At 42.9% G+C, this 23,873-nt stretch overlaps 1 protein-coding gene and 1 non-coding gene across 2 annotated transcripts in view; both read left to right on the top strand.

Moving 5' to 3' along the window:
- The window catches only part of LOC124775227 (voltage-dependent T-type calcium channel subunit alpha-1G-like), a 790,960-nt gene that overhangs the window by 117,360 nt on the left and 649,727 nt on the right, over window positions 1-23,873 (top strand). The gene's annotated exons all lie outside the window — the stretch shown is intronic.
- Window positions 6,024-6,096, top strand: Trnae-cuc. Its single transcript has one exon. It is a non-coding gene; the product is annotated as a tRNA-Glu (tRNA).

Here is a 23,873-nt window from a genome sequence, read left to right on the forward strand (position 1 = left end):
AGTCCCACAGGGTTCAATTTTGGGTCTACTGCTATTCCTTATATAAGGAATGACCTTCCACTTAACACTCATCAAGCAAACTTGGTACATTTTACAGACGACACTAGTATTATGAAGACTCCAGATGGAGATAAAGCAACTCAAGAAATCGTTAATGATATTTTTCAAAAGATTATTAAGTGGTTCTCTGAAATACGACTCTTCCTTAGTTTTGAGGAAATACGCTATATTCTGTCCTGAATAACATACAGAGTCATTGCAACAACATATTTAGCATATGAATAACAGTTAGTAAACAAATTAGTATGTTCCAACGTTTTCGGTGTATGTGTTACTGCCAAAACCCGAAATGTGGCCAGTTGCCGAGATGGCCAGCCATTTCGAACTTTGGCTGAGAGGTGTAGCCAAGGTTCGATTACCCAACAGTAACAGTATATATGCTACTTTGGCCCGCCATTTTGCGCACTGGCTGAAAGTCTCTGGCCAAAGCTCGATGTGATGATGCGAGACTGCGACTTGTTCTTTTCTGACAGATCGGCTTCATTGTGGATACTACAGGGTGATTCAAAAAGAATACCACAACTTTAAAAATGTGTATTTAATGAAAGAAACATAATATGAACTTCTGTTATACATCATTACAAAGAGTATTTAAAAAGGTTCTTTTTCACTCAAAAACAAGTTCAGAGATGTTCAATATGGCCCCCTCCAGACACACGAGCAATATCAACCCGATACTCCAACTCGTTCCACACTCTCTATAGCATATCAGGCGTAACAGTTTGGATAGCTGCTGTTATTTCTCGTTTCAAATCATCGATGGTGGCTGGGAGAGGTGGCCGAAACACCATATCCTTAACATACCCCCATAAGAAAAAATCGCAGGGGGTAAGATCAGGGCTTCTTGGAGGCCAGTGATGACGTGCTTTGTCACGGGCTGCCTGGCGGCCGATCCATCGCCTCGGGTAGTTGACGTTCAGGTAGTTACGGACAGATAAGTGCCAATGTGGTGGCGCTCCATCCTGCTGAAATATGAATTGTTGTGCTTCTTGTTCGAGCTGAGGGAACAGCCAATTCTCTAACATCTCCAGATACTGTAGTCCAGTTACAGTAGCACCTTCGAAGAAAAAGGGACCAAAAACTTCATTGGCTGAAATGGCGAACAAATGTACAACTAAATGAAACTTTATAGCTCCCTTAATTCGCCGACAGATAGTGCTTAGCTCTGCCTTTTGTCGTTGCAGAGTTTTAAATTCCTAAAGCTGTGGTATTCTTTTTGAATCACCCTGTATAATAATTCCTGGTATTTGTGTTATTTGTGCTTCCTCTGTGACTTGTTCTTACTTAGATACATCGGCTTCATTGCGAATACTGCGGTGATTCACGTTATTTATATTATTTTGTACTATACTATACAGCAGAGCCTCATTTATCCGACCTAAACTGGGCGTAGCCTGGTCGGATGCGTAGGAAGGCCGGGTGAGGCGGAAAGTGGTAAATAAAAACTTTAAAACTGACAAAATACATTAATGTTATGAATATTTCGACAGTCACCTTTTCTCCCGCAGACCGGTTCGAACTAAATGGAGGATCGGATTAGCGAAATTCGGCTGATTGTGACTCTACTACGTTTTTATTTGTAATATTTATATTCCTGCCTACGTTTTTCTTTAAATATGGTTAATCAGCAAGCGAACATAAATATTTGGTCTGTAGAACTATCCCATGTGAAGGTACATCGATTTGTATTATTCGTATTATTCTTCCGTAGGCTGTCTAAAATTGCTACTTAACACGGGTATAATCAGCAGGGCATTGTTGGAATACCGGAAAATCCGTAACAACATTTGATATGAAAAGCGGATAGTCAGACACTATAAATACTATGGCGCAATCACTGGTGCCTTCAGAAAATTTCCCTCAACAACTGCGAAAGTTTGTCGAAGGAGTCGGGCTCACTGTCTACACAAAATCTAAATAGTTGCAGTAGTAAATTACTTTAACTGAACTTTTGCTTTACGTAATTTTCTCAGTATGTCTGAGAGAAGACCTATGCGTGCCTGGGTGTCCTACCGAATCAGGGTCACATATTCTGCACAGAGTTTAGGTTACTTAGACTGCACTCCAACTATGTAGAGAGCTTGCAGCACTAACGAAGACAGCTAGGTCAGTCGTCGAAACATTGTGGTCCACGATGTAATCGTCCTTTTTTATCTTTTTTTTGAGGATTACATTTTACGATAATTTCTGTGTTCTCCCGAAATTATAAGTTCCGCACGCTGTAATCGACCTAAAGTTTCCAGAATGAGTTTTCCCTCTGCAGCGGAGTGTAACCTGATATGAAACTTCCTTGCAGATAAACACTGTGTGCCGGATCAGGACTCGAAACTAGGAGCTTTGTCTTTCGCGGGCAGGTTCTCTATCAAATGAGCCACCCGAGCAGGACTCACAACACGCCCTCACAGCTTTAATGCTGCCAACCTTCTAAACTTACTCGCAAAGGGGAGGGCCCCGTATTTTGGAGTTCTAGTCCGGCACACAGTTTTAGTCTGCCACGAAGTTTCAGCCTAAAATTTGTTTCTGTTTTTCAACATCCGACATATTTGGCAAAATATAGTGGTCCAATTAGATTAGTTAAGATATCATGTTGCACAATGGAAATAATATTGTGATTTAAATGGCGTGCAGACATTCATTATTGCTGTAGGAATAATAATCAGCCTTACAAATATGAGCAATAAATTCAGCCTTCTTTCAAATATTTGAACTCCATTACTCGTCTGTTTGCAGTCATAGATTCCTCTTAAAATCGTTTTACAGGAAGTGCATTGTTTCAGCAACATCATATCCTTAGATCGGTGGAATGTTGAGTTAAGGGATAATGGTAATTCTGGTGGTAGTCTTACGATAACAAAGGAATGTCTATGGGGCAGTGGTACGGAAGATGAGGACGAGGTGCAGCAGTTATAACAGGAAATGAAAGTCATCTCTTGCACATAGCAGTGGTCTAAGTCAAACTATTCCCAAGATGAGTACTGTTTCAAGAAGACGGTAGGAATGTTTCTGAGACATTGAGCAGCGAATATCGCCGATGTGGGCACGCTGAAGCTGATATCACACACAGTGGATTCGAATCGCAATTTATAATCGAGCTTGATACCAATTTTTTTGTATCGGGGGACATTGTGAAATCTGAAACTACGTGCCAAAAACACCCCGTGGCGTAATTATGGGTGCAGGATTCATCACGGGAAAGCATATGACACTGCCTATCATCCCAAACGGTTCTCTAACAGATGCTAAGCACAGGAACTTCTCCGTTGACATTTTCTTCTACAGTATGCCACTCAAAGGCAATTTGCTTCTGTCTCGTGGATGAAGATGGCCGTCCCCAGTCAACTCCGTTAGTGGGCATTGCATCAAACACAATGTGAGGGCCGGCCGGAGTGTCCGAGCGGTTCTAGGCGCTACACTCTGGAACCGCGCTACCGCTACGATCGCAGGTTCGAATCCTGCCTCGGGCGTGGATGTGTGTGATGTCCTTAGGTTAGTTAGGTTTAAGTAGTTCTAAGTTCTAGGGGACTGATGACCTCAGAAGTTAAGTCCCATAGTGCACAGAGCTATTTGAACAATGTGAGGACACCACTCTAAAGGTGCGTTTACACCTGTGCGTCTTGCAGCTCGTCGCCGTACGGCTGTAGCTTGCCCCGTGGCGAAGTAGCGGAGCCCATTGTGAAGACGGTTGTGAATGGAACCACTCGAACGCACAGTTTGAGGATAAGGCATGCACCTACACGCATGATTTTATTTACGTGTGGAGCGAGTTCCAGCGCACGCCGACTAAACTCAAGGCGCACAGGTTTAAACGCACCTTAATGCTGTAATCACAATTCTGCATGAGATTCGCTTGAATGGCGCACTTCAGATGCAGCAAAATTTCCTACGACTGCTCCAAAGCCGCACATGGGTCCTCATAAATGCTAGCAAAAGATTCTCCGAAGAACTGAGAAATAATATCAGTGAATCCATGCGACAAAACAACAAATCTACTCAAGAGAAATAAATAGAGTAAATGAGTAAGAAGTCAATGAAATATAACCATATGAAATGAAATCAGCGAAATCTGTATAGAACTACTAGCTTCCAATGTAACGAACTTGTGACAAATGAAATTTTGTGGGACACAAAAATTCTAAACCGAAGTTCGTGCTTATCTTGGCCATTTGCTTTATTAGGCCACTAGTACACAATACAGGACCACCCCAAAGATTCACTGTCATTTATGCTTTCCCCCTCTTCTTTCCTAAGAAACAACCGGAGGTGCGCCTTTAGTGATTAGTACACTAAGAGGAAGGGTTATAATATTGGAACGAGGCTCGTTCAGTAAGTAAGCTAACAAGAGGTCTCCCCGAAAAATTAAATTCCACGTCTGGGTAGAATAGACAACGCTTTTAAACGACGCCAGTAGGGGGAGGAAGATGTGCTCTTGTACGTCGAAATACAGTTTCAAGATGGAGGCGTTGATGGATGCATTGTTATTTTCAGATGATCCATCATTAAAGTGGACGCTGGGCTGCGGCTGGTCACATACTTGTACAAATAACGAATACCAGCAGCCGTACTTTCCACACTGAAGAGCCAAAGAAAGTGGTACACCTGCCTAATATCGTGTAGGACCTCACGAGCACGCAGAAGTGCCGGAACACACGTGGTATGGACTCGACTTACGTCTGAAGTAGTGCTGGAGGAAGCTGACACCATGAATCCTGCAGGGCTGTCCATAAATCCGTAGGATTACGAGCGGATGGAGATACCTTCTGAACAGCACGTTGCAAGGCATCCCAAATATGCTCAATAATGTTCATGTCTGGAAGTTTGGTGGCCAGCGGAAGTGTTTAAGCTCAGAAGAGTGTTCCTGGAGCAACTTTGCAACAATTCTAGAAGTGGGAGTGTCGAATTGTCCTGTTGGAATTGCCCAAGTCCGTCGGAATGCACAATGGACATGAATGGATGCAGGTGAACAGACGGGATGCTTACGTACGTGTCACCTGTCAGAGTCGTATTTAGACACATCAGGGGTCCCATATCACTCCAACTGCACACGCCCCACGCCATTACAGAGCTTCCACCAGCTCGAATAGTCCCCTGATAACATGCAGGGTTCATGGATTCATGAGGTTGTCCCCATACCCTTACACGTCAAGCCTATCGATACAGTTTGAAACGAGACTCGTCCGACCACGCAACATGTTTCCAGTCATCTACAGCCTAATGGCCGGCCGAAGTGGCCGTGCGGTTAAAGGCGCTGCAGTCTGGAGCCGCAAGACCGCTACGGTCGCAGGTTCGAATCCTGCCTCGGGCATAGATGTTTGTGATGTCCTTAGGTTAGTTAGGTTTAAGTAGTTCTAAGTTCTAGGGGACTAATGACCTCATCAGTTGAGTCCCATAGTGCTCAGAGCCATTTGAACCATTTTGAACAGCCTAATGTCGGTGTTCACGGACCCAGGCGAGCGAGGCGTAAAGCTTTGTGTTGTACAGTCATCAAGAGTACACGAGTAGGCCTTCGGCTCCGAAAGCCAATATCGATGATGTTCCGTTGAATGGTTTGCAAGCTGACTTTTGCTGATGACCCAGCACTGAAATCTGCAGCAATTTGCGCAGGGTTTCACTTCTGTTACGCTGAACAATTCTCTTTTCCGGCTGCAACGATGTTGGGGATTTGCTGTTTTACCGGAATCTTGATATTCATGGTACACGGGTGAAATTGTCGAACTGGAAACTCCCCACTTCATTGCTACCTCGGAGCTACTGTGTCCCATCGTTCGTGAGCCGACTATAGCAGCACGTTCAAACTCACTTAAATCTTGATAACCTGCCATTGTAGCAGCAGCACCCTATGTAATAACTGCGCCAGACACTTATTGTCTTATATAAGCGTTGCCAACCGCAGCGCCGTATTCTGCCTGTTTACATTACATATCTCTGTATTTGAAAACGCATGCCTATACCAGTTTCACTCACCGAGCGAGGTGGTGCAGTGGTTAGCACACTGGACTCTCATTCGGGAGGACGACGGTTCAATCCCGTCTCCAGCCATCCTGATTTAGGTTTTCCGTGATTTCCCTAAATCGTTTCATGCAAATGCCGGGATGGTTCCCTTGAAAGGGCACGGCCGATTTCCTTCCCAATCCTTCCCTAACCCGAGCTTGCGCTCCGTCTCTAATGACCTCGTTGTCGACGAGACGTTAAACACTAACCACCACCACCACCACCACCACCACCACCACCAGTTTCTCTGGCGCTTTAGTGTACAAAATGTATTAATTACGTGACCAGTTTTGACACTACGTTAGTGTCATCTTCAGGCCTCTATGCGTGCTGAATGGGACAGGCACCGTGTATATTCATTGGTATCGTGGATTTCTATTTATTGGATGTGTGCACTCCAGCTGGTCTAATAACAACTATCAACTTTAAAGTCCATGAGATCAGTGTATATATATGGTAGCTGACATAATTCACCGAGGTTTGGATATCACCATTCATTTCGCATAGCGGCCTGAAGATGACACTTACATGTAGTTTCGAAACTACGATGTAATAATTACTACATTTTATAGAAAAGAACAGGTTTTGGTATTCTTTATTTCTGTAAGGATACATTGTTGGTGATTGAAGCACGAAGTCCAGTAAGATTTTTGCGTTCAAAGAAATGTCCTCAGCCACAGTTTATTGTCAACTGTTGAACGTTTGCGTAGCGACTATAAATGGATAAGGTTCAAATGGCTCTGAGCACTATGGGACTTAGCTTCTGAGGTCATCAGTCCCCTAGAACTTTGAACTACTTAAAAGTGACTAAGCTAAGAACATCACACACATCCATGCCCGAGGCAGGATTCTAACCTGCGATCGTAGCGGTCGTGCGGTTTCCAGACTGTAGCGCCTAGAGCCACTCGGCCACACGGCCGGCTAGCGAGTGTAAATTCTCGAAAGCAGATGTGGATTTGGTGGCAGGAATTTGATGAAGGCAGAACAAATGTGCGAGACGGGCAACGGTTACTTCCACAATGGCCACGTCCATCTCAGATAACTAAGTGTGCCGGCTCGAAGGGTTGATTCCAGCCAAACGTTGCAATCATGTGAGGCTGACTGCAAGCGAGCAAAACGTCTCCATTAGAAACCGTGCGACACACATTGGGTTACCAGTATATGTGCTCTCTTTGGGTACCGCAACAACCCTCAGACGAGATAAACTTGTCGCAACCCGACGTGGGTCGCGACATCCTCACTTTAGAAGCTTACGCCCAAATCAGAAGTGAAGGTGAACTTTTGGTCGTCCGTTCCCTGGTAAGCGAGCCGCTACGTACAATACTGAAACAGTGACGGGGTCAAGCTGAGTTTTATCTGGTCTCTGTGCTCTGTGGTTGGAGTCATAACAGAATAACTCAGATGTTGGGCTAAGGAGGTCGATATGGTAATGATACGGGAAATGAGACACTGGGTTGGTTCACTGGCCTGCTTTTTATAGCCCCTTATCGTGTTTGCAACGAACAAATAGACGAGCGCAAACACTAGTTTTATAAATTCAATGAAAATAATGGTTCAAATGGCTCTGAGCACTATGGGACTTAACAGCTGTGGTCATCAGTCCCCTAGAACTTAGAACTACTTAAACCTAAATAACCTAAGGACATCACACACAACCATGCCCGAGGCAGGATTCGAACCTGCGACCGTAGCAGTCGCGCGGTTCCGGACTGAGCGCCTAGAACCGCTAGACCACCGCGGCCGGCTAAATTCAATGAATGTAGGACATAGATGAGGCTTGCAACAAATTACCAGAACAAATGGCCACACCGGCCTATAACGTGATGAAGATTCGGGTGTAAACAGTAATGTATGGTACCACAGAGCACGAATCATGGAGGTGCCAGATTGCGTTGTTCTAACTGAACCATAGATTCAAGTACTCGTCGCAATGTGATGCAGACATGGGTACATGTAGATATCTGAACGATGAGCTACATATAGGCCAGCTTTTCAAGTCCTTGTCAGTGCACAAAGTTAACTGATTAAACTGCTCACTCACATGGTAACTGACGTAAGCTATCGATCATCTGAATCTATAACTCTTCGATGAACTCTTGAACGCTCGAACTTGGAACTACTTAAACGTAACTAACCTAAGGACATCACACACATCCATGCCCGAGGCAGGATTCAAACCTGCGACCGTAGCGGCCACGCGGATGCAGACTGAAGCTCCTAGAGCCGCACGGCCACACCGGCCGCCGTGGCGTTCTTCGTCAAATACATCAGCGCAACTCGGCTAGCGTCTGCATTTTTGTTCAAGCACGCATTTTTCGCGATGTTTCCGTATTTTTGTCCAACCGCTGGGTTTCTGAACTGTTACGATGGCTTAGCGGCAGAATATGTACATCACAATGGTTTGCAAAGTGCAGGTGTAGGGGTAAATGCAAATGTCGCGGCGAAATACGAGGAGACGGAATCTAGTTTCGCCGAGAAAAGCTGGAAAAGCGCCGTGACGGGAGGTCCGCTGGCGGCGACGGGCTCTCAGCGCGCTGACTGATGGCGACTTTTATCGCCGCGGCTCGGCCGGCGATCCGTCAGCGTGGCCAGACACACAGCCATTAGGCGCTATAACAGGTGGCAGCGCCGGCAGCCGTGGCCAGCGTGCGGCGCGTCTCTCTGCCGCCCCCTCTGGTGACGCTCGCTTTATGTTTTAAAGCGGAACGTCTCCAGATTCCCTCAGAATAGCGTAAATGACCAGAACTTGCAACTCAGTGCTGTATTACAACAAAACTGAATTGACGTACTGTCCCTACTTGGAACTACTTAAACCTAACTAACCTAAGGAAATCACACACATCCATGTCCGAGGCAGGATTCGAACCTGCGCGGCTTCAGACTGAAGCGCCTAGAACCGCTCGGCCACAGAAAATGAGTGAGGATATACAAAGTGTCGTGTAATCTATAGAGCATTTTCGTTCCACATAATTATCCTCCTGTGTTTTCCTTAAAAATAAGTACTATTTATAGTAAAACTGAAATTGTCAGTCTTAAATTCAGGCTTTATTCGGAAATTAGTACCGTGAAACAGAGTGATGTTGTAGTAAAAAATAAAAAAAAACTATTCAAAATTGTCATACAGCGCTAGCAAAAGCTATGTCTTCAAAAAAAGGGAAAGTAAAAAGCTCAAAACCAAAACATATCTAACATTGCTTCAATACTTTTTCGAGCTTATATAAAACATGTTTCCATTACTCATAAATAACTTCCGCATTTATCACTAATAATAATTACAGGAAACTCTTCCCTTTGGTTATGATCAAGAACGTTCTAGTGAGTACAGAAAACAACAATAATAATATAGATTTTTTATGTTTCTGCATTAAACTGTATTTGCATCAAAAGTAATTACATAAAAGTCCAGATGTTACGCGATCAACGAATTTTTATTGCGCATAAAATGGAGTTTGCATGCAGTGCAGTGCAGTGGGCTAACACTGAACGCTGTTTGGATCTAATTATGTGAAACACAAACAAACAAAAAACAAAGAGAAGTCTTCAGCCGATGTTTCTCTCTGACACATACATTTATGTTTCTTTCCATACCAACGCTGCTAATACTACCAGTAATACTACCACTGACTACTTGTGCTAGAGCGACCGAACCGTTGTTTTGGCAGAGTGCAACTCTATCTGTCCTCATCATGGTTCGTCCGCAGCTGGTGGTCTCGCGGTCGCGTTCTCGCTTCCCGAGCACGAGGTCATGGGTTCGATTCCCGGCGTGGTCAGGGATTTTCACCTGCCTAGAGATGACTGGGTGTTTGTGCTGTCCTCATCATTTCATCATCATTCATGAAAGTGGCGAGATTGGACTGAGAACAGGTTGGGAATTTGTACGGCCGTTGATAACCGCGCCCCACAAACCAAACATCATCATCACCATCACGGTTCCAGCTCTCCATCCACACCGAACGACTCCTGTCTCTAACACAGTAAAATATTGAAGACTAATCTTGACAGGAAACTAAAACAATTCACATCTCCTTTCCCAACACAAAGCCAGAAACCGCAACGGAGAGCCAAAAGTTATCTAAATTTTTCGTATTGTAACATATTTACAGAAAAATGGTGGTTGATAAGTACGTTATTTTACAACATATTAACCTTCCTTTCCAATGCACTTCGTCTAGCGGTCTACAGGCTTACGGCTTCCTCCCAAGAAGGAAGCTCCGCATCTGTGGAAAAACCAAAGACATCACAAAGTATCCCTGAGTGACCCAAACAAATAAAAATCCAAATGATAAATACCTGTGCAGTAGGGTAGAAGTTCGAACAGCACAAAACTCGATTTCTTGGTGGATTCAACGGTGTGGCAAGCCGTCTGCGGGCGGACTATCACACAACAACAGCTCTTCGACAACACACCTCATCTTAAACCGTCTAGATCTCTTAATATATCTGTATCACTACAAGAAACCTAGGCTTCTTTGGTGTGCTTTTCCATATTGACCCTGAGCCTTGTTTCACAACTTCTAAGTTTCAATATGACAGTGGCAGAAGTCTAAACTACGTCGTAAGTAACGAAATATACTAAACAATGTACATAGTTTTATTCACAAAATATGCACTTATACGAGACTGTTTTTTGGCATTTAGCTCTGCCTCTGTATAGCTGCCTACGTAAGTAAATCATAACGACATACAATCAGCTGTGTCTACAAAAGCAAACTGATAAAAATAAACATTAACGTTGGTGAGAGAAACCAAAATCGACAGCAACTTGAAATAACGTACTCAAATAACACAAAACTATATTCTAAGACAAAAAAAAAAGACGCACCACGAAGGAATTATCCAAATGGGGCGGAAATCTGTAGATGTGATGTACACATGCAGAGAAACAAATTATTACAATTTCATAAAAATTGGATAATTTATTCAAGAGAGATGGCTTCACAACCTGAGCAAGTCAATAATGTCCCAAGCTGTTATTCGGCTTGTCATTAATTGAGAGAGTTGCTGGATGCCCTCCTGACTGAAATCATGCCAAATTCAGTCGAATGGCGCGTTAGATCGTCAGACTCCCGAGACGGATGGAGGGCCCGTCCATAATGCTCCAAACATTCCCGACTGAGAAAGGATCTGGAGCCCTTGCTGCCAACATAGGATTTGTCAAGCACGAAGACAAGCAGCAGAAACTTTCACCGAGTGCAAGTGGCCGTTATCTTGCTGAAATACAAGCCTTGTTGGCTTGCCATGAAAGACAACAAAACGGGGCGTAGAATATCATCGACGTACTTCTGTGCTGTAGGGGCGCCGCGGATGACAACTAAAGGGGTTCTGCTGTGAAAATAAACAGCACACCAGACCATCACTCATGGCTGTTTGGCCATATGGCAGCGATAGTCAGTTTGGCATACCACCGCTGCCCGATAAATCTCCAGACACCCCTTCGGGGCTCAGTTACAAGCGGGACTCATCACTTAATACAATTCTAATCCAGTCAATGAGATTTCAGGCCGAAGACGTGTCTGGAGACACTCAAGGCAGCGGTGGGATATCAACTTGACTGTCCCCAATTGAGAACGTTTGGAACTTTATGGGCAGGCCCCTCAATCAGCTCGGGATTTTGACGATCTAACGCCCCAATTGGACAGACTTTGGCACCATATCCCTCAGGAGCACACCCAACAACTCTATCAATTAGTTACAAACCGAATAACTGCTTGCATAAAGGCCAGAGGTGGACCAAGGGCCGGCCGAAGTGGCCGTGCGGTTAAAGGCGCTGCAGTCTGGATCCGCAAGACCGCTACGGTCGCAGGTTCGAATCCTGCCTCGGGCATGGATGTTTGTGATGTCCTTAGGTTAGTTAGGTTTAACTAGTTCTAAGTTCTAGGGGACTAATGACCTCAGCAGTTGAGTCCCATTGTGCTCAGAGCCATTTGAATCATTTGGACCAAGGCATTATTAGCTTGGTCAATTTATGAATTTTTATGAAATTGTAATAAATTGTTTTTCTGTACGTGTATATCGCATCTACTAATTTGCAGCCCATTCCGACAATTCTTTCGTGTGCGTCGATTTTCATTTCTTTTGTTTTTCTTCCTCTCTCTGTCTCTCTGTCTCTCTCTCTCTCTCTCTCTCTCCTAGAATATATTTAGTCTGCATGAGTTAGTTCATACCATTTCTTTTCGGTTCCCTTAGAAAGAAGTAAAGGATTTTATAAACTGCAAAGTCTGTGGTTGACAAAAACGTTCCCACAGAAGTTGGTAACTGGTATTTCTTGCTCGCAATTTCGATATGAGGTCCCATCGATGGATGCATCCAAAAAGTATGTGATTTGTGACTCCCACTCCACCATAATGACAAAGTGAGACAGTATGATATCCGTGCGGTGTAGGTGCTGTGCATATCGACAGTGATTGAACTTCAGCTACGCTGTGGTATCTGAAAATTTCCGTGAACACATCAAGGCTTGGTTAGTAGCACTGGCGTTGTTTAAACTTAGTATTTCCTTCAGTTTTCAGGGAAGCTTGCCATTATTTGTCGCACTCAGGCCGAACTGTCATCTTGTATAGTACTCTACACCTGAGGTCATCGATTTCTTAGCAAAAGTGGCTGCGACTTCGTTACCCACGACGTTGGCGCATTATTTCAATAGATGGAGAACCTGTGACAGGACGTCCCAGTTGTTTTACATATGCTGTTATCTCGTGGGCTATCGGCTGTCCTCAATGAAAGTATTCAAGAAGAGTGATCGCAGACAGAATCCGAGAAGATCAAAAAGTTTTCCTCTGGCACCTCATAGCAGCTCTTTAAGGGTTTCCAAGACCACCGAAAGTTCTGCCATCAACACTGCCATTTCCAACTTACACATTAGTATTCCTCCTGCTTCTTTGAGTCGTCTGTGTAAAGCATCATCGTCTGTAGATATTTGGCTCGGAACTCGAGCAAGGCATGATTTGAAGTAGTTGAACTGTTTGACCAAATCGCACATCTGTTCCAGCAACAATGCATAAGTAACTTTGTTCAAACATGAGCACTCTTCGTCCAGAGGGGTCTAATCGCATGTCCAGTGCTATGTCTTTAAATTTCCTTGCTACTGGTGGCAGATCCTTACACAACCAATAATTAGACGTGTAACATATTACACAAGGTTTCTGGATGCAAGATAATAAGGTGTCCTCTGAATATTGGGCCCTCTTCATTAGGAAATTAATGCTTAAATATTTGCGCCACAAGTGTAGCGGTGATTCGTTACTTTCCACAAGTAATGCATCTGTTTGTGTTGACTTCATGGCACCATGACCTATTCCAAGCCCTTTTTGTTGTATCGTATTAAACTTCTATAGTAAGGTGTCCGCCATCGATCCGTAGAATATACCTACATCTATAGTCAAGACGCAACTGCACTAGACCGCGATACATGCACATGCATGTGCAATAGTCTGCACCCCATATTATTCTGTCCATTGTTCTTAATACCTTAATGTTTGTCTCACGCTTTACGATTGCTTGATCTATGTGTTATATCCGTCGCAGTTTACAGTCGATGTACAGGTCAGGATATCTCACCACTGGTTCGTAGAGTCGTAGAGGGGATCTTTTGCATCCGATGTCTGGTGCAGATGTTTACAGCATATTTGGTTTCTGAAATGGTCAGTCTGTTTTCCTCAAGCTAATAGAAGAGGACTGTCATCGCAGCGTCATTTTACGCTGTCCTACTAAACTGTCGCTTGTTGTACATATACACAAATTATCGGCATATTGTAGTATGTTGATATTGCTGCCGAAAATGGTGTGGATATCTGCGGTGCAGATACTAAACAATATGGGTGATAGAGCTGATCTTTGCGGTAATCCCTTCCTCGTCCTCCTTGGTCCCATTCTGCTATTACCAATATTCATAAAAAGTTCTCTGTCTTTAAGTAGACAAATGAGGCTGCAATGAGTTGGGGATATTGTGCCATTCTATCTTCTTGGCTAGTAACCAAAGGTCAGCTACATCATATGCATTCTCAATAGCCATATAAACAGCTATTAGCAACCCGTTGTTGCTGAGACAAAGCAGGATATCTGTAATAAGTTTGGAAAACGTTTCAAAGGTTCCACTGCCTCTGTAAAGCTCATCAGCCCAGTTTGAACAGGCCCTTATGTTGATCCCTCCGTTCTTTTCAATGTTTTATCATTATTTCTAACATCTTCAGTGAATATGATTTTAGCGCAACACGTATATATGACAACTGATCCGGACATTCTCCAGTCGTCAAAACCGGAAAAACTGTCTGCAGCAGCTTAAGTCCTACTGGACGAGAAATTGCTTAAACATATTGCTGAAGTGATTTTTTTCCTTGTTCAGTCAAATTATGCAGCATGGGGAAAATTGTGTTGTCAGGATCAGGTGCCGTACTTGCGTGAACTGACAACACTCCATCTAGTTCTGCAGAAGGTCGAGGGCAGGCACCTCTGTGTAAAGCCAGGGTAACTGTTGGGAACCTGTGGATCGTGTTCGGCATAGTAAAATATTATTCGTATTCACTCATTTGTTCACAAGTCGTCATTCTTCCGCACCAGCCCCGACTGATGCTTCATTCAGCAGAATGTACGATTCTAGCTGACATCTGTCGAGTGAGCTCAGCTTCTGCATGTCTGGGCAATGGTGCGAACGACATCAGCATTGCAGTGAGTTGATGACGAGTAGGCACGGCCGTTGCCCAGCGAAGTCGTCTCATGCTGGCTGCTGAAGTGTCCTCAGTTCCACTCCACATTCTATGATGACATTTGATGATTCACCAACGGTATATCTGATGTTGGTAGTGGTGTGATTTGCAGGTCTCCTCCCTGGAGAGTGGTAAGTTTCAGCATCCAAGATGCACCTGGATATTCAACAGGATCATGGACCCTAAGAGACGTTGTTGATGGCTATCACATTGAAGTTCAGAGGTAGCAGCACCCTCTAATATGTTGTTATCGGAAGACAGTCAGTTTCTCCATCAGTAGACGTTAGGCAACGGACAGCAGGAAGATCATCAGGTGAGACCATCATCTGGAGTACGTCTTTGGCTAGTTAATAGACTGTGCTCGAGCATCTAGGACATAGATTCACTGTAGCATCGTAATCATGGAATCGAGAGCTATTACTGCGAATGCCATCAACCCCAACGACCAATGCCTGACAAGAGCTGGAACGCCGGAGTGTTTAAACGGAGCTAGGTGAGGTTATGACATGAGACTCAGTTTGTAATGAATCTGTGTGTCCTTATTCTGCTGTATTAACTTAATAGGCTGTTAACTGTTGTTCAGTTCCTCACTACATGTTCTTGTGTAAGAGAGTTTCTTGCACTATATCTTGTGAGCTAACAAGTATGCTTGTCTCGCTTCCTTTCTACTGAAAGTGTGTTCTGACTTGACTGATGGTTTCGCAATGTGTTGAGGGCTTGACCCATTTGTGATATACTGGCTCACTTCCTGATATGGCCTCTGCCTCAGGTATAACTTTGTTTTGCCTGTGACAGTGTTAATGAATTTTAATGAAAATTTCTAACTTCCTACCCTTTACCGTTCTGTGATGTTACACATCCCTCCTCTTTAAGAAATTCGTCCAGAATTTTACCTTTCTTTCACTTAATACTAATCAGAGTACCTGCCTTCTGTGTTGCTTCTCAATGTAAATCTTGAAACCTAGCTTAATTAATGTGCTTCATCTCCTGTACTAGTTCTATACACTATTTACATTTTCCACTTACATTACTTATTATTAGTTAGTATCCATTCTACAAGTATCTGATGGATGGTTACTTCTATTCAATGAGATATTTTATGCACTTTATACAAAAGTAAGTTGAACAAATAAACAATCTGTCTGATAACTGAAGTCAGTCTCTGAGGTGCCAGGTAATTTCTTGGTAGTAAGATCAACATAAGCTTCACCGCTACATATTCTCTGTCTGCCAAGATAAAGATACCATTATACCACCAACCCATTAGCCAACTTTGTTTCAGTTACATAGACTAGCCAAGCAGCCTAAAGTGAACAAATGACCGTCTTATTAACAAAATTATATTACTGATGTTTCAGCGTTTGGACAGCATGGCTCACCAAACAAGGCTATATACAGTAGTAAGCTAAATTGTGATATGCAATTAGCTAAAAACATGCGTTGTGTTTGAGACCTTACCTCCACATTGTTATACCTAGGTAATTGCTTTAGGCATGGATATGTTAAAAAAGGATGGCTCAATACAATCGAAGGGTCGAGCTGTACACGTCTGTTTTCATGCCCTGCAGCTAGACTCGTTGCAGATAATACCATGTACCCGTCATACTGCAGCCAAACAGTTTATATGTTGCCCACAATTAAGAATCTGAAATTCATGTAGATGACACCAAAGTATTATGCTGAATAATGTTTATTCAAGTAAGAAATCTCAAATAAATGGAAAGTAGTTCTATAGTTAACAGTTATAAAACACCCAGAAGGAGACCCCTATTATCATGCAATTAAGTGGCAGTAAGTGCAGACAATAATGGTAGCAGAAATCCCAAGTAGTCATCCAAGGCACACAAAAACAAGGTCCATTTCATGTTAAGGATAAACGAAATATTAGCCAGCTCAAAATAACTCAGAGTTCAGCATGGCGATTTGCACACCAACAGATAAGAGATAAAGATTAGATCCTCATGCCCGTCTACAATTTCGTAACTAAACGGAAAGGGTCAAAGATCTGAACTTGAGCACATTCAGACTTCATCGAAGTTAGAATCCTTTCGAAAGTTATAGTATTCTAACGGCAATCTACTGCCCAGAATCCATCACCTATACGACTCCCCTCAAAAAAAGATATTTGTCTGCAATTATCTCCAGTAGTGTTCTGTCGTTGCCCAATTCTCATTGGCCGAATACCATCCCAAATACTCGTTCTTTTGTTGACCAATACAGTTTGACTCAGCTTGACCACTCCTGCACTACACTAATAACTTACAACAACATTTAATAAAAAAATGTTATAAACGTTCAGTCTCACTTAGACCATTCACAATAAGTATAAATAACAGTTTGTTCATAAATAAATTACTCAGCATTGTTGTGCATGTGCACTCACAGTAGATGACTGTTTAATATTGTTAAATATTAGTTTAACTATTACTTAGACCTGGTTGACAGAAGCATCTTTTGGCATTCATTCCAATTGTGGTACCAGTTAATACATGTGACTGACCACTTTTAAATTACAGTGTTTTTTAATATGAACTACAAGCAACATTTAAATAACGTTACTGGCAGGAATTGAAAAATACTCATTAAATAACTGCTCAAGTACGGTAAGATGTGAGGCTTTCATGCTGCATCCAGTTGCTGTGTTGCCGTGGAGAATGCTATGTTCTGACAGATATTTGTATAATGAAAAAGATAACAACGTAATAAATCAATAAGTGAAAATCAAGAATGACACCTATAGCCCTAAGCTGTAATCCAATCATTTAAAAGTGGTTAATTTCAAGGTTTATTGGGAAAATGTTCAGTCACTGTATGTATTTAACTTCTGTAGTTTTTAAGATTTTGAAATTATTTTTTTTATGCATACCTCCGGAATTAAACACGTATTTTCGTCAACATATCGAGGGAAAATTAAAGTCACCACCAACTATTATCGTATGAGTCGGGTACGTGTTTGAAATCTAACTCAAGTTTTCTTTGAACCTTTCATCAACTGCATCATCTGAACTGGGAGGTCGGTAAAATGATCCAATTATTATTTTAATCCGGTTGCCAACAATGACCTCTGCCCATACTAACTCACAGAAAGTATCTACTTCAATTTCGCGACAAGTTAAATTACTTCTAACAGCAACAAACACGCCACCGCCAACCGTGTTTAGCCTATCTTTTCGGAACACCGTTAGCTTCTTCGCAAAAAATTCAGCTCAGCTTATATACGGCTTTAGCCAGCTTTCAATGCCTATAACGATTTGAGCATCAGTGCTTTCTATTAGCGCTTGGAGCTCTGGTACTTTCCCAACACAGCTACGACAATTTACAACTGTTACGCCAATGGTTCCTGTATCTATGTTCTTCCTGTGTTCAGCCTACACCCTTTGTGATTGAAGCCCATCTTGTGTTTTCCCGAGACCCTCTAACCTAAAAAAACTGCCCAGTCCATGCCACACAGCCCCTGCTACCCGGGTAGCCGCCTCCTGCGTATAGTGGACACCTGACCTGGATGCACCTCAATTTTCTGAGATTGCAGGTGTATTCACATTTGCTTCACTATGGAACTACGATTTGAATTTCTAGCAAGTAGCCATATTTTAGACTGTCTTAAACGCCACCATTACTGATACATCTTTTGCGCTCTGCCCATGTGAGCAACTGCCATCCAAATTCTCCATGCTTTGAGATTACCCATATTTGGCCACACGCCGATCGCTTTTGTATTTGAGCTCATGTGGAACAGCCAATCAGTCTCCTTGCCTAGCCAAGCAAGCAAATTCACCTCTCCTCAATAACAATCATATCTGGCTGAATAGCTCTTCTAAGTACGTAGTACATGCTCATTTACTGCATAGACAAGAGCCAATTATCGCATACAGAGAACAGAAGACAAAAACTAAGTGCTAAATCACAATCTTGTATTTCTACGTAGTGCGACTATTAAGTTAATAGATCATCTATTTCACCACAAAAACTTCATATTTAACCAACCGCACTTTTTTTAAAGACATTGAAATTATCTAACACGATTAGATGAAATATCACCGTTAAAAATAGAAATATATTTCCATTGCGAAAGACAGATACTGGTAATATTTACGCTTATCTACATATATATAATTCAAGAAGCAAACAAAAAAGAATGGCTGCAGTGGTGGTATAATATATGTTGTTATGAGAGCATCAAGATGATGATGATGATGAAGTCCCATACTCCTTGATAGAGCGTAGGGGACGATGCGGGCGACCAGCACCGCAGTACTAGGCAAGGTCCTAGCGGAGGCAGTTTTCCATTGCCTTCCTCCGACTGTAATGGGGATGAATGATGATGAGAAAGACGACACAACAACACCCAGTCATCTCGAGGCAGGTGAAAATCCCTGACCCCGCCGGGAATCGAACCCGGTACCCCGTACTCGGGAAGCGAGAACGCTACCGCGAGACCAAGAGCTGCGAACAAGCATCAAGAAGCATATGTTAAAAAAATGTTAATTGCCAAGTTAAGCTTGCAGTTATATGAAACGTAAACTGGTAGTATTTACAAATGGTTCAAATGGCTCTGAGCACTATGGGACTTAACTTCTAAGGTCATCAGTCCCCTAGAACTTAGAACTACTTAAACCTAACTAATCTAAGGACATCACACACATCCACGCCCGAGGCAGGATTCGAACCTGCGACCGTAGCGGTGGCGCGGTTCCAGACTGAAGCGCCTAGAACCGCTCGGCCATGGTATTTACATTTCATTAGGAGCAGGTAAGAAGTAAGAATCATACAGTGTGATCAGAAACAGTCTGAGGAGCTCGTAAGGGTGTTGCAGGACAGATTGTGCTAGAAAAATATTAAGAAAAACATTTTCGATACGTTGCGTTGTTTCCGGTTACTTAACACTGAAGTTAGCCAGTTAGGCCAATGCGCTTGCAATTTCAAGAGGTCCACCAGGGACGATGTCGTCAAACGTGTTCTTCGTTTGGTGTCCTAAAACCGAACAAGAGAGCGATACAAAAATTGGGCATGGGACAGTAGTAAACTCGAACCAGATCCAAAGGATGAGCATTCTCGTCCGCTATCGTCTGCACTACTAGAACAGTTGACACTAAAGGCTGAGCATTCTCGTCCGCTATCGTCTGCACTACTAGAACAGTTGACACTAATTGTATGTGGTGGGCCGCTTGAATTTGCGCGTGCATCAGCCTGATTGGCTAACTTCAATACGAATTAACTCTGAATAGGAGCAACGTATGTTTTTTTTTCTTAATAATTATTTCTGAGCGTAGTCTTCCCTGCAACACCCTTACAAGCATTACAGACTGTTTCTGGCCACCCTGTTTAATGGCCTCTTTGAAAGATGGCATGTGTAAAACAATTTACTGTTATAAATCTCTCAGGTTTCCAACTTTATACATCAGTTCAATCCACCGAGAAAGGTAACGAGATCATAATATACCCAATGTATCTACTAATTCGGAAAGTTATTTTTTTTTTTGACACACGATTATGTAACTCATGCAGGAGTTTAACATAAAGGCATTTACCGAATATGGGGCATTACTTTTAGGTGTTCACGCACTTCAACTGCTTCCGAGTAAAATAAACAGATAAGACTTGTTGAGGAAAAAGAGTTCAGCATGAGTACATTCTAGCTCCTGCTCGAACGAACCACGTTGATCAAAGTAAATCTCAAAACACAACACATAAGAAAGGTTTCTTCATACTCTTTCCCTTGACCTGTCTCTGCCTGGTGTACATTAAAACCGCCGTATCGAGAATAATGCGAGCTTTCGCAGACCCTGTCTCCACGACGTCACGGCATTACAAAGGAGTTTCTCAGGCGGATTAAGCCGGCGACGTCCGTGCCACAATGGATCACTTTTACCGCTTGGCTTCGCCCTTTCGCAGAGTGCCAAACAATACGAAAGGAATTTGTTAAACGACCGATTGAGCACATTATCCGCCGTCGAAGCCTGTTTCCAATACCGACCCATGATTCATGCAGCTCGCTACATCAATTCAAAATTATCTGCTTGCCGAAATACGCCCCTGCGGGTTCTGTAGCAGACAAGGCAGATGAAAGGCCCCGTCTTACATATTTCTACACGCTTCCGCCAGCGATACTGGCTCTTAAAATTTCTTTACAGCAGAAAGATCCTCGCAAATGTCTCTGATGTGCCGTTGGCCTCTACTTCGGTCCTGTGAAGTTTTCGCTGTTAATTTACCCTAGTCACGGTAGCTGTTTCCAGATGCTCTTCCCTAAAGCGTAATATCTGCTATCTTGCATTGAAAACGCAGAATGTATGCATTACTTATACCATGTGGCTATAATTAAAGTGCAGTTTCTCATGGAGGTCCACTGTGGGCAGTAATTATCGTATGGCAGCGAAAATACGTAGATATGCAAATACGTTGATACGGGATCAGTTTACGCTGGGAAAAAATTAGTTCCAATTTTAACCACGAGGTACAAATATGGTGCTGTATATTGTTTGAATAAATGTATGACATACACGCTGCCATTTAAGAAGCCACAACGTGATTGAACAGTCTGGCTATCGAGAAGAGAGACCGCGCACTGTTAGTGAAACTGTTTTAAGTGAACGGCAGAAATACAGTGCTGCGTTGAGAGAGTATCACCGATTGCCAGGTCTGAGGAGAGCCCGATGTCTTTAAATAGTTCAAATAAGATAATAATGGAATTCGAAAATTGTGTGGCACATGGAAGAGGAAGGCAGCCTATCACAGTGGAAGTTATTGATGAGGTTGCTGCCGAATTTGGCTTACTGTGAAACCGCCCTCCGTGCACGAACGACCATTGCTTCGCCGTATGTGATTGTGTGGGGTGGATTTAGTCACCTTTATTCTCAGTCGGTTCTTCTTTGAGCAGAATACACCCAGAGGGCCTGTCAGGTGTACCGTGATGTCTGTACGTTTTCGAAACCTCCTTGTACAGCATATGATTTCTGCTTTGGAAGAGCGAAACTGTGTGGAAACCACTGATTCCGTGGAATAAGGGGCAAGTCTCACGTCGCTCGACAAGAGAAAGATCTGCCTTACACAACCTTTCAACAACGTGTTATCTCCAGAGGTTTTCCAGAGGCATGGTTTGCAATATTACCAGTTTTGTGATGTTTTGATTTGGGGACATCTAAAAGAACGCCTTTACGGGAGACATGTTCTTCTCTACCTGATCTGAAAACCAGTATACAGGAAACGTTGCTCAGATTCCAACAGAACTGCTGCGAGCAACCGTTGATCGTGTCATTTTTCTCGTGCAGCTTCTCGCCGAGGTCTCCGCTGCTCATATTGAACAAATTGTGAAAGTATCGGTTAATAATAAAATCAACATTATGCCTTCCTCACTTGATTGACATTTTCTGCCCACGTCCCATTCATAACCCACTACATTTCTATAAGTCTTTTTTGCATTCACAGCGCAAGATTTTCACCCGGTGGCTAAAATTGGAAATATTTTTTTCCATCGTAAACCGGTTCCGCGTTAACGCATTAAAGTATCTACCAAGTTTCCCTGTCGTACAATAATGAACGTCCACACTGCACCTTTGTGAGTGGCTGCAATTTAATTATAACCACTTGGTATCTTTGTGCCTACCACTACTACTGCAGTCATTGAGAAGGTGATGTATTCCAGAATAGCATCTCACCTTACCATCAATAATATCATCAGCAAATCACAGTTTGGATTTCGGAAGGCTCTGAACACTATGGGACTTACCATCTGAGGTCATCAGTCCCTTAGAACTTAGAACTACTTAAACCTAACTAACCTAAAGACATCACACACATCCATGCCGAGGCAAGATTCGTACCTGCGACTGAAGCGCCTAGAACAGCTCGGCCACACCGACCGGCGGATTTCGGAAGGGTTTGTCTACTGAGAATACCATTTCCACATTCACTCACTACATGTTACAAACATTAAATAATGAAATAGCGCGGGCTGGTATTTTCTGCGACCTCTCTAAGGCATTTGAATCACAGTCTTCTTCTAGATAAAGTGAAGTTTTATGAGACTGACGGTAGCCAACCTGTTGATAATGTCATATCTGATGAAAAGAATGCAGACACTTGTACTTAATTATTCAATCAGTATAGTTTGGGAACGTAATTCTGAATGAGAGAATACACTTATGGGGTTCCCCAAGCCTCAGTCTTAGGTCCACTATTGTTCCTCATTTATGCAAACGATCTTCTGTCTAATATACAACAAGCAGAATTAGTTCTCTTTGCAGATCACACTAGTATTGCAATCAATCCAAGCCTACATACAGAAAGACAAGAAATGGTAAACAAAGTTCTTCCAACTATCATTGACTGGTTTCTGTGAATGTCTCACCCTCAGTTTTAAAAAAGACACAACATATCCAGCTCTGCACATCTAAAGGTACCACATCAACGGTAAGTGCAACACATGGCGAGAAACTAATAAATAGGATGGAAACTTCAAAATTCTTAGGTGTCCATATTCATGAGAATTTAAATGGGAAAAACATATTTGGGAACTCGTAAAACAACTGAGTTCAGCCACGTTTGCACTTAGAATCACTGCAAATCTTGAGGAGAGGCAAATCAGTAAGCTGACATATTTTGCACACTTTCATTCGATAGCGTTACATGGAATAATGTTCAGGGGTAACTAATCTTTAAGAAAAGAAGTCTTAATTGCGTAGCAAATGTTGTTGGGATAATATATGGTGCTCCCCCACGATCATCTTGTAGACATCTGTTCAATGAGTTGGGCATTCTGACGACCCGATAAAATTTCGGGCATACACCCGCGCGAATGCTACTTCTTCTGTTGATATTTCGGCCGTGTATCGTCCGATTATCCTCAGAGTGAGTCGCAAGGCTTACGAAAAGTTGCCAAGCGCTGTCTTATATACCACAAGGCGGAAGTGCTACGCATGCGGTTCACAGCAGCTGGTCGGCAGCATAGAGGTGCACTAATACACGGGCCACCTATTGTGAAAGAGTCCATACATTCAATTATCGATGTACATTCGGCGGCGGTAATACCTTGACAACTACTCTGCAATTTAATTACACCAAGAGTGGGAATCCATGCCCCACCCAGATTAAAACCATTATCTCTGTTTATAAAGTTATTGGTTAATG

Source organism: Schistocerca piceifrons, chromosome 2, assembly GCF_021461385.2.
Source record: "Schistocerca piceifrons isolate TAMUIC-IGC-003096 chromosome 2, iqSchPice1.1, whole genome shotgun sequence".
Lineage (NCBI taxonomy): Eukaryota > Metazoa > Arthropoda > Insecta > Orthoptera > Acrididae > Schistocerca > Schistocerca piceifrons.